Consider the following 10,037-nt stretch of genomic DNA (forward strand, 5'->3'; position numbering starts at 1 on the left):
GACCAGCTGACCAAACCTGCTGGTCTTCAAATAATAATAACTATTGACAGACAAGATATCAGAGCAACAATGAGCATCTCCATTAATTAACAGCCGTTACAGCACTGGATTCTCTTTGACCTGCTTCAAAATAAATACCAACAACCTGGCACAAACAAATTATGAAACCTTAGCTCACTTCAAGGAAGCAAACACTTGTAGCAGCACTATTCTCTAAGTGCTGCTAGTTTACTGAAACTAACAAATATTTGATTTATTTCAAACAGGTCTTTAAAAACAAGCAATATGTAGGACAAAATAAAATCATGCATACATAACCAAGAACAAAAATAATTAGCTTACCACTCCTTTTCTGTTTAAAAATGAGTGGTAAGAACACTTAATTAATCCTATCCTTTATCTCAATTTAATTACTTACAATGCCCTAATTATAAAATATTTGTAATTAAAACCATGTTATAATGTTCATGTTCGATGTACTGTGCTAAATAGTCAAATAAACTGCATCACATAAACAAAATGACTACAAACTCATAAGACAAGAAAATCTACGGATACATAATAATGACAATTTAAATAACAATCTGACATAAAGCCATAGAATAATTACCAACTCCTTGCCAATGTACACAGATACATTCTTAATTTGTGTTTTAATTATGACACTCTGGGATAAACGGCCAATTTTTACTGAAATAAATAGCAAAATACCTGCAGCATTCCTTAAGGAAGATTGCTAAGAAAGTTTCAAGTCAAAATGGAGAACAATCAGGAAGCGTCACCTGGAAAAGCTTTCAGGGTTTCCTCCAGAAAACCTGCTGAGCCCAGTGGAAGAGCTGCTGGGCTCGTCCATCAGCGGTCTGCTGCGTGTTTGAGTTAAAAAATGTCAAGTTACAGAAAGTCTGAGGTGCAGGATCAGGCATCAAAACTCAGAAACAACAGCGTGTGAAGCCAACGGGAAACTGAAGGGACAGCACAATTGGTTCACAACTCCTCAGTCAGTTCAATGTTTCAAATATAAACCTTTACTTTAATCTGTATTTACCGTCACTGGTGGAAAAATTCCCCATTTAAAATAACAGTCCATAGCCTGGTGGCCCGCCAGGCTGATAAGACACTGGGAGAAACTCTGACTTCTGTCTATAGCTCTGGTTGTAAGCGGGAACCCTGTCTATATTTCTATGTCTAAATAGGAACATTCTGTTTATATTTCTAAGTGATCTCTGGGCTGCTCTTGGTCCTATCCCTCACCTAGGACCAGTTTGTCCTGGCAGACCCGACCCAAATAGAGCCATGAAGCCTCCGATGGCTCCTAGGATCACTGGGACACTCAAACCCCTCCACCACGATAAGGTGGCAGCCCACGGAGGGGAAAAAACAAAGACAGAAACAGTTCCATTCTCTGACCTGAACTGATCTGGAGAGAGGCCAGAAGGTGGCGCTCTGGTGTTTCTAACTAAACAACCAGCTTAGTTAGAAACAAAATATTTTCTAACTAAAAAGTATAGTTAGAAACTAAGCTTCTTGTTTGCTCAGTTATTTTTCTCTCCACAGAAGCTACACCTGGTCTGGCGTTCATTAGCTGTGGTTGGTTCCTGGAAAAGGTCATTGGCTGACATGATGCTGCCATCACCTAACCGTTCTCCCTCTCCTTTTCATTTCCATGAACATGGAAAGTTCTCCTGATCAGTTGACCTGTTGTGTCTCTGCTCTGTCTTCTCTCAGCTCCAGTCGGTCATGGCAGATGGCTGCTGGTACTGAGCCCGGTTCTGGTTCTGCTGGAGGTTTCTTCCTGGTAGAGGGGAGTTCTTCTTCTCCTCTGTCGCTACATGCATGTTCTGTATGAGGGACTGCTGTAAAGTGAACAACTCGACACAAGCGATATGCTGTCACCATGCTGGTCAGATGGAGTGAATGCTGTAAGTAATGACTCTACAATCTGCTGGGCTTTATTTGGTACAACTTTTTAAATTACTTTATAACTAAATTAGCCTATGAATTGATAACTTGGATCAATAGTAATCTGACTAAATTGAAATGACTTTTCATAAAATGCATTGATAACATTGTTGTGAATTAGCATTATAATTATAAGCTTTTAACCTTTTGCTATCTACTTTTATTATTTTGAATGTTTTGGTATCTACTTTTATTATTTTGAATGTTTTGGCATCTACTTTTATTATTTTGAATGTTTTGGTATCTAATTTTATGGTTTTGAATATTTTGGTATCTATTTTGGGGGTTTTGAACTTTCTTGATTTGTTTATTGGGGTTTTTGTTTGTTTTTTTATATTGTTTTTTGGTGGGGATCATTTGTTAGTTCGAAAGTTCAATTTTATATATTGCCAATTCACAACAAATGTCATCTCAATGCACTTTGAAGTAACTGTAGTTCAATCACATATACTCCAATTTCTAGGACAATAAGCTCAGTTGATTATTAAAGTAGTTTAAAAAGTTGTACCACAACAGGTCAACTGATCAGGAGAACTTTCCATGTTCGTGGAAATGAAAAGGAGAGGGAGAACGGTTAGGTGATGGCAACATCATGTCAGCCAATGACCTTTTCCAGGAACCAACCACAGCTAATCAACGCCAGACCAGGTGTAGCTTCTGTGGAGAGAAAAATGACTGAGAAAACAAAAGCAGTTGAAATAAATAATGCAGCAGAAATAGACAATGACAAACGGCAGCATAAATACAGACAGATCACAATAAACGCCACAACCATGGTAACGCTAAAATGATGCAAGAACACATCCTCAAAAATCAATATACATTAAATTCTAACATTTAACACAGAAGTTGGAAGATATTTTACATATCTAAAATAAATAAACAAAACAAAATTAATAATGAAATCTCTAAACAAAATTGTCCATAAAAAAAAGAAAGAAACAATGGCTGGATGAGGCCAAAGTACCAAACTGAAGACTTATCCAGTTTTTGGTAGGAAGAAAAAAATAAACAGATAAACTGAAGTCGTTTTGATAAATGTTTTAAGTTCAGCCATTTTCCTCTGTCGGCCGATGGGGAGCGATGAAGGGCGAAATCCGAGACAAAAAAGATGATCCAGGAGGATTCCTGAAGGACAACAAGACAGAAAGACAACAAGACAGAAAGACAACAAGACCTGTGCAGGTTTAAGGTTAATCCCTTTAACTCTGAAATTGTCACTTTTCAAAAACTCGAGACTTCTTAAATTACCTTCTTAGTAACCTTTATAATGGATTCCATACACATATTTGACTGAAGAATAAAGTTTGGTTGGTTAGTTTTTACACCTTTACCCGTTGGTAGGGTTCATCTTCACACAAACCCGACCGAAAGGCAACTAACCCCTTACCCGTTGGTAGGGTTCGTCTTCACACAAACCCGACCGAAAGGCAACTAAGCCGTTCCCCGTCGGGAGGGTTCGTCATCACACAAACCCGACCGAAGGGCAACTAACCCCTTACCCGTCGGTAGGGTTCGTCTTCACACAAACCCGACCGAAAGGCAACTAACCCCTTACCCGTCGGGAGGGTTCGTCTTCACACAAGCCCGACTGAAGGACAACTAACCCCTTACCCATCGGTAGGGTTCGTTATCACACAAACCCGACCGAAGGGCAACTAACCCGTTCCCCGTCGGGAGGGTTCGTTATCACACAAACCCGACCGAAGGGCAACTAACCCCTTACCCATCGGTAGGGTTCGTTATCACACAAACCCGACCGAAGGGCAACTAAGCCGTTCCCCGTCGGGAGGGTTCGTTATCACACAAACCCGACCGAAGGGCAACTAAGCCGTTTCCTGTCGGGAGGGCTCGTTATCACACAAACCCGACCGAAGGGCAACTAACCCCTTACCCGTCGGTAGGGTTCGTCTTCACACAAACCTGACCGAAAGGCAACTAAGCCGTTCCCCGTCGGTAGGGTTCATCTTCACACAAACCTGACCGAAAGGCAACTAAGCCGTTCCCCGTCGGTAGGGTTCATCTTCACACAAACCCGACCGAAAGGCAACTAAGCCGTTCCCCGTCGGGAGGGTTCGTTTTCATACAAACCCGACCGAAGGGTAATCCTAACCCTTTGGAACTGCGTGTGAAAACAAACACCGAACACACAACCTTTTATTACCCTCGGTAACAAAAGATTACCAAGGATATCCACTGTTGGTTAACCAAAAAGATCTTTGTAACCAAGATCAGAACTCCTACATTTCAAATGACCTACCGTGTTTTTCTTGCATGGAGTATTGTGCATGGAATGGATGGACCCCTTCGTTGTACTCGTTAGTTACTAAATTTCTTGAACTCATCTGATGACTTCATAGCCTTGAGGAGTGGCTACCGGAAGTACCAAACCACATTTCCTGGCCTTGTATTCACAATCCGAGGCCATCTGGTGTCTTCGGAGTAATCGTTCCATCTCAACAAAAAGTGTTGATCGGCTTCCATATCATGTCCATATACCATAGCTTCCTGGTCCATATACCATAGCTTCCCGGTCCATATCATGTCCATATACCATAGCTTCCCGGTCTATATACCACAGCTTCCAAAAGTCTAATTTTGGAATACTTTCCAAAATGAGACCAACACTGCACCAATTATACCATGTGGTTTTAAGGCCTTAAATTCTCTATGAGCTCAAAACTACCATCCACCGCCATAGACATTGGGGATGCATGTGGTTACCAAAAAAAAAGAAAAAAGCCGCAGCTATCCAACATTGATTAAAAGTTATGCAAGTTGAAGCAGAGACTCATACTGAAGATGTATGCTGTGACAGTGGATAGGAAAAACTTCCCTTTAAGAGGAAGACTTTCCAAAAAGACTTCCCTTTAACAGGAAGACTTTGCCAAAAAAAGTTAACAATGCACCAAGTAAGTAAGTTTAAGCAATGCCTCCTACTGAGGAGCCACATAAGACTTCCCAAAATAAGGTTTATATGGCACCTTATTTAAATTGGTTAGAGGTTAAGCAATGAGTCATACTGAGGACCCCATCTGGTGACAGTGGAGAGGAAAAACGTCCCTTTAACAGGAAGATTTTCAAAAAGAAATAATTCCCTCTAACAGGAAGATTTTCCAAAAATAAAACCTTCCCTTTAACAGGAAGACTTCCAGCAAAATGAACACTACACCAATTACATAAATTCATTATAAATAAGCTTAAGCATAAGCAATGCCTCCTACTGAGGATCTAAGTGGTAAGAATGGAAAAACTGCCCTTTAACAGGAAGATTTTCAAAAAGAAATGCTTCCCTTTAACAGGAAGACTTTCCAAAATAAGGTTGATAATACACCAATTATTTAAATTGGTTAATTATTTAAATTGTTAAAAGTTAAGACTTCCCTTTAACAGGAAGACTTTTCAAAATGAGGCTAACACAGCACCAATTATTTTAATTGGTTAACAGTTAAGTAAGCTAAATCAATGCCTCATATTTAAGATGCATGTAGTGACAGTGGAGAGGATAAACTTCCCTTTAACAGGAAGAACCCTCCAGCAGAACCAGAAGTTGGCTCTGTATGAAAGGTATGAAAGGCCATCTGTCACTACCCCCGGGGGATTTGAAAGGACAGAATAAAGAGAGAGACAGAAAAAGAAAAAGAGCTGCTCCAGGAGTACAGAATAAAGAGAGAAACAGAAGAAAAAGAGCTGCTCCAGGAGTACAGAATAAAGAGAGAGACAGAAAAAGAAAAAGAGCTGCTCCAGGAGTACAGAATAAAGAGAGAGACAGAAAAAGAAAAAGAGCTGCTCCAGGAGTACAGAATAAAGAGAGAAACAGAAGAAAAAGAGCTGCTCCAGGAGTATTTCTATAGGAGAAAAGAGTGTTAGTTATAGTAGAAGCTACTTTGGTGGCTTCATCTATGAGAAAAAAAAAGCTATTTGCAACAAAAGGTCCTCCAGTTGCTTAGTCTAGGAGAAAAAATGGGTTAAAACAAACTTAAACACTGAAGGACAGGTCCCAGTCGATCCTCTCCAGATGGTAAACATGGAGCTCAGCTGAAAACCTGTAAATAAGAGATGGTGGATTACAGTGTGAACATTACCTCTGGGACCTCCGGCCTGCAGCTCCAGGAGATCTCTCCGTTGTCCATCCTCGTCCAGACGAAATGAAGTCAAATGTTTCGGCGCAAAAACTAATCGGTTTTCGCATTTGAATTGAACGTAAATTAAATTTGTTTGAGTTTTTGAATTATTAAAGTATGGAACTAAATATTAAATAGGTACAAAAAAATATAAAATTATGCATGTTAAAATATAAAGACCTCACCTTCACCCAAAAACATATTTGATATTCATTGGAAAGATAAATATTATCCTGGAGCTATACTAATGTCAATATAGACACATTATATTAGTACTAATAAGTAGGTATGTTGTCAAGGTTTATTATAGTGATATATACAAAGCCTAAGCTGAATCACTTCTTACAGTCTCTAAACTGTATTTGCCAAGTTCTTGGCAGCCTTCTTTCTTTCACATCACAACTGACTTTAAGCCAGGAACTTCAGATTGTAGACATCAGATTCTAGTTGCACCTAAACCTAAAAAGGTCACAAGACCACAACAACTGCTTCAAACACTAAAAATCCAAAGACGGAAGGATTTACAGCAGCAGAATCCTTCTCAGCTCATTGACTCTCAGCAGAGAATCAAACCAAACCAGCACACCATGAGGCCTAGCGTTGGCCTTCAACATTAGCAGCGTAGCAAAACCCGCAACAGCTCCTACCCTGAGATGTCTTCTGGACCCGCCATTGGAACAGTTCTTTGACTTAACCAACCTTTGATGGGTCGGGCGGATCCGCCAGGCACCTTGTAGGGAATCCTCAGCTTGACGGAAGCGATCCTCAGCTTGATTGAAGGGAATCCTCAGCTTGATTGAAGGGAATCCTCAGCTTGATTGTAGTATATCCAGAATCGATCAACTGCTAGCTCCAGACGCCATTATATCACCTCAGATGTTTCAGGGACGCCAGCAACCAAACTGCCGCTGAGAGGCCATGGTCGGGTCTCTCCTTGTGTGCTGCTCTGTTTAGACACAAAAAATGCCCTCACTAACGTCATCGATGGAAAAAGACAAAAAACTGGGAAAAATAACTTACCGAATAACCAACGCAGCGATTTCAAACGTGGCTCTCCCGCGGCCTACTTGGCATCACTGCGGCCTGCTCGTAGGTCAAGTACAAGGCCCCAAACTAGGCCTCGATAAACACTGACACGATTTCAATCGCATCCACAAAAGTTTCAGTCATAAGTCTGGGCGTCCGCTCGGATTCCGCTTCTTGGGAGATCAGAAAATATCATTTTTAATCCAGGTCGTCCCAAAATTCATGAATATCAGACCGTTAGTTCCGTGTCTCGTGCAGCCAGGTGCTAGCCGCATCTTTTTAAAAAAAACGCTCCACCTAGAAGCTGCGTCATATTTCTATCCAGCATGGCGCATGCGCGTCACGCTCATTAATAACAAAATGGCGCCATTAGCCACTGTGGTTAGATTTGGCATTTTCCAGTCCAAACACAGGGTAAAAGTAAAACTAAACCTGTAAAACCTGCCCAACTGCAAAGAAACAGTGCAGATCTAAACCTCTAATAAAATTCATGTTAATAGCACTATAGGTTTTATTCATAAGCTATTCCTAATATATTTTTACAAATAATTTAGGGAAACAGCTAAATTTTATATTTATTTTGTATTGAGTAGGACTAAAGAATTTTTTAAAAGAACAAACTAATACAGTTTTTAGAAAAAATTTGATTAACAATAAGAATAAAAAATTAAAATAATATATATATATATATATATATATATATATATATATATATATATATATATATGTTCATAGCTTTTAACCCTAAAACTACATGAGGGATAAATGTGTTTTTATATTTTCAGAGCTTAACACCAAACTGCTGCTCCAGTATGTCCCGACTCTTATGGAGAGTGAAGAGTGTCAAATTACAATAAATAACCTATGTAATAATTATTTAAGTGTGCTATTAATTTATCAAAACTCTTCATTCTCCATAGATCTGTATTTTTTATCTGTCTTTAAATAAGTTTATTCATAAATTGCTTCTTTAAAAATGTACAATAAAGTTTTGTAAAATAATTTTTTTTTATCTTTGATTTTTTATTTTGCAAATATAAGTAAACAGATCTTAATTAAATGTTCAGCTTGGATTTAATTTAAATGTAAATCTTGAACTTCTTGTTGTTTTGATGTTCCTGAACTAAATAAACTTTATTTACTGGTCAGAATCCAGAGCTGCGCAGTGCAGATTATTACCAACTTCAACTGTGATCCCTACAGAAACAGAGATGCTTGGCCTTCAGCGAAACCACCAGCCAGATCCACTTTTCTGTTGAAAATCCATCTAGTTACAACCATATTTATTATCTTTCAAGCCCCTTACTTAACTACGAACCATTTACTTTAAAAAAAGTTGTAAAATTGCAAATTGAAAGCAGAATTTTCCACCACTTTTCAATTTTCTCTAATGTGTTTTAAAAAAAATAATAATTCAACTTAAAATAGCAGTAAAGCTGAACTGATAATGTGCAGTTGTTGCATAAAACAACATAATGATCAAATTGTGTATTAAGACAACAGATCAGTGTGGCTACACCCCCTAAGATCTTTCTGTCATCTGTTATCCTGAATTATGTCACAGCATCATGGCAGCACAGTGCTTCCTGTACATGGAGGGGAAGAAATCATAGCAGTCTCTCAGTCCATTGAACAATACAAAATATAAGTAAGCAAAGAGCTTATTTATTATATTTTTATACAATCATAAGCCACAAATAGTGTTAAAATGTACATTTTCTGTGTGTAACTAATGTCACATATTTTCTACATTATACTAAAACAATAACTATGATTGGGTTTAATTCTCTTTCAAGTCTTTAGTGTAAGACAGTTCAGGACGCCACCTTGAGGATTTAAATAATCCTCTCACTCCTTTCAGAGATTTATTGCTGCTGTGTTTTTCAGAGAAGAAGACATTTAAAACCCATTAATTTAGAGCAGTAAACTGTCATGTAACAGAAGCATGTTTTCTGATTGCTGGTTCAATACAAACACAAGTTTCAGACTAAATGGAAAGATTTCTGAATTAAAAGCTCCCGTTTCATCAATTTTCCGCAGGTAAATCTGTAAATGCATCCACCAAAAGCCAAATAAACTCATATCATATTTAAACATTCAAAATGCACATTTCACTTTACGCTGACCCAAAAGAAGAGCTGTTAAATATAGTTATTTCCGACTGTGAGCCGATCTCATTTATTTTGCAACATTTTTCTAATATATTAAGGAGCAAAAAAAAAAAAATCTTATGAGCCGTTTTGGAGACGAAAGAGCCGACTCTTTTTAGTGATCCGAAGCAAACGAGCAGGCAAAAGAGCACAGATGGTTAGAACACCGGTGCAGTGTCCGGTGATTTTGACTCAATAATTGGGATATTTATGAAACGGCTGCTTTTCCAGACACAAAGTTATAAGTTACAAACTTATAACTTAAAAAAATGTAAAGCATTTGGACTTTTTCCAGAAAGAGCCGAGATCCAAATGGAGCAAAAATGTTCAAAAATGAATTTTGAATAATACGTCCCCTTTAAGCTTCCTAGCATCAGTCTACTGTGCTTTACCCACCCCTAACAAGTTTTAAAAGGTTAAGGATCACTTTCCTGTTAGAACACCCAGTTTGGTCCAGGTTTCAAGCAAGTTGATGTAAATGTATTAAGTTGAAGAATGTATAAGTTTTTTTCCTCTTCTCAGTATGACTAGCAGTAAAGTAGACCCTCGCCATGATGCCACCACCACCGTGCTTGAAAACTTTAACAATGTTCTTAAGTGTAAAAGTCTCATCTCAACTTCCCCGAACATATTTTCCAATGCAGACTTTGACTGGATCATTAACTTTCTGAGCAAGTTCAGCAGCCAGTTTGAGACTCAAAGGTCCAACAGTAAATACAGATTTCAGGTGGAGAAAAAATTAACGAGCTATAAAAGCTTCACAGGTGACAGATTACTG

Source organism: Xiphophorus couchianus, chromosome 4 (assembly GCF_001444195.1).
Source record: "Xiphophorus couchianus chromosome 4, X_couchianus-1.0, whole genome shotgun sequence".
Taxonomy (NCBI): Eukaryota; Metazoa; Chordata; class Actinopteri; order Cyprinodontiformes; family Poeciliidae; genus Xiphophorus; species Xiphophorus couchianus.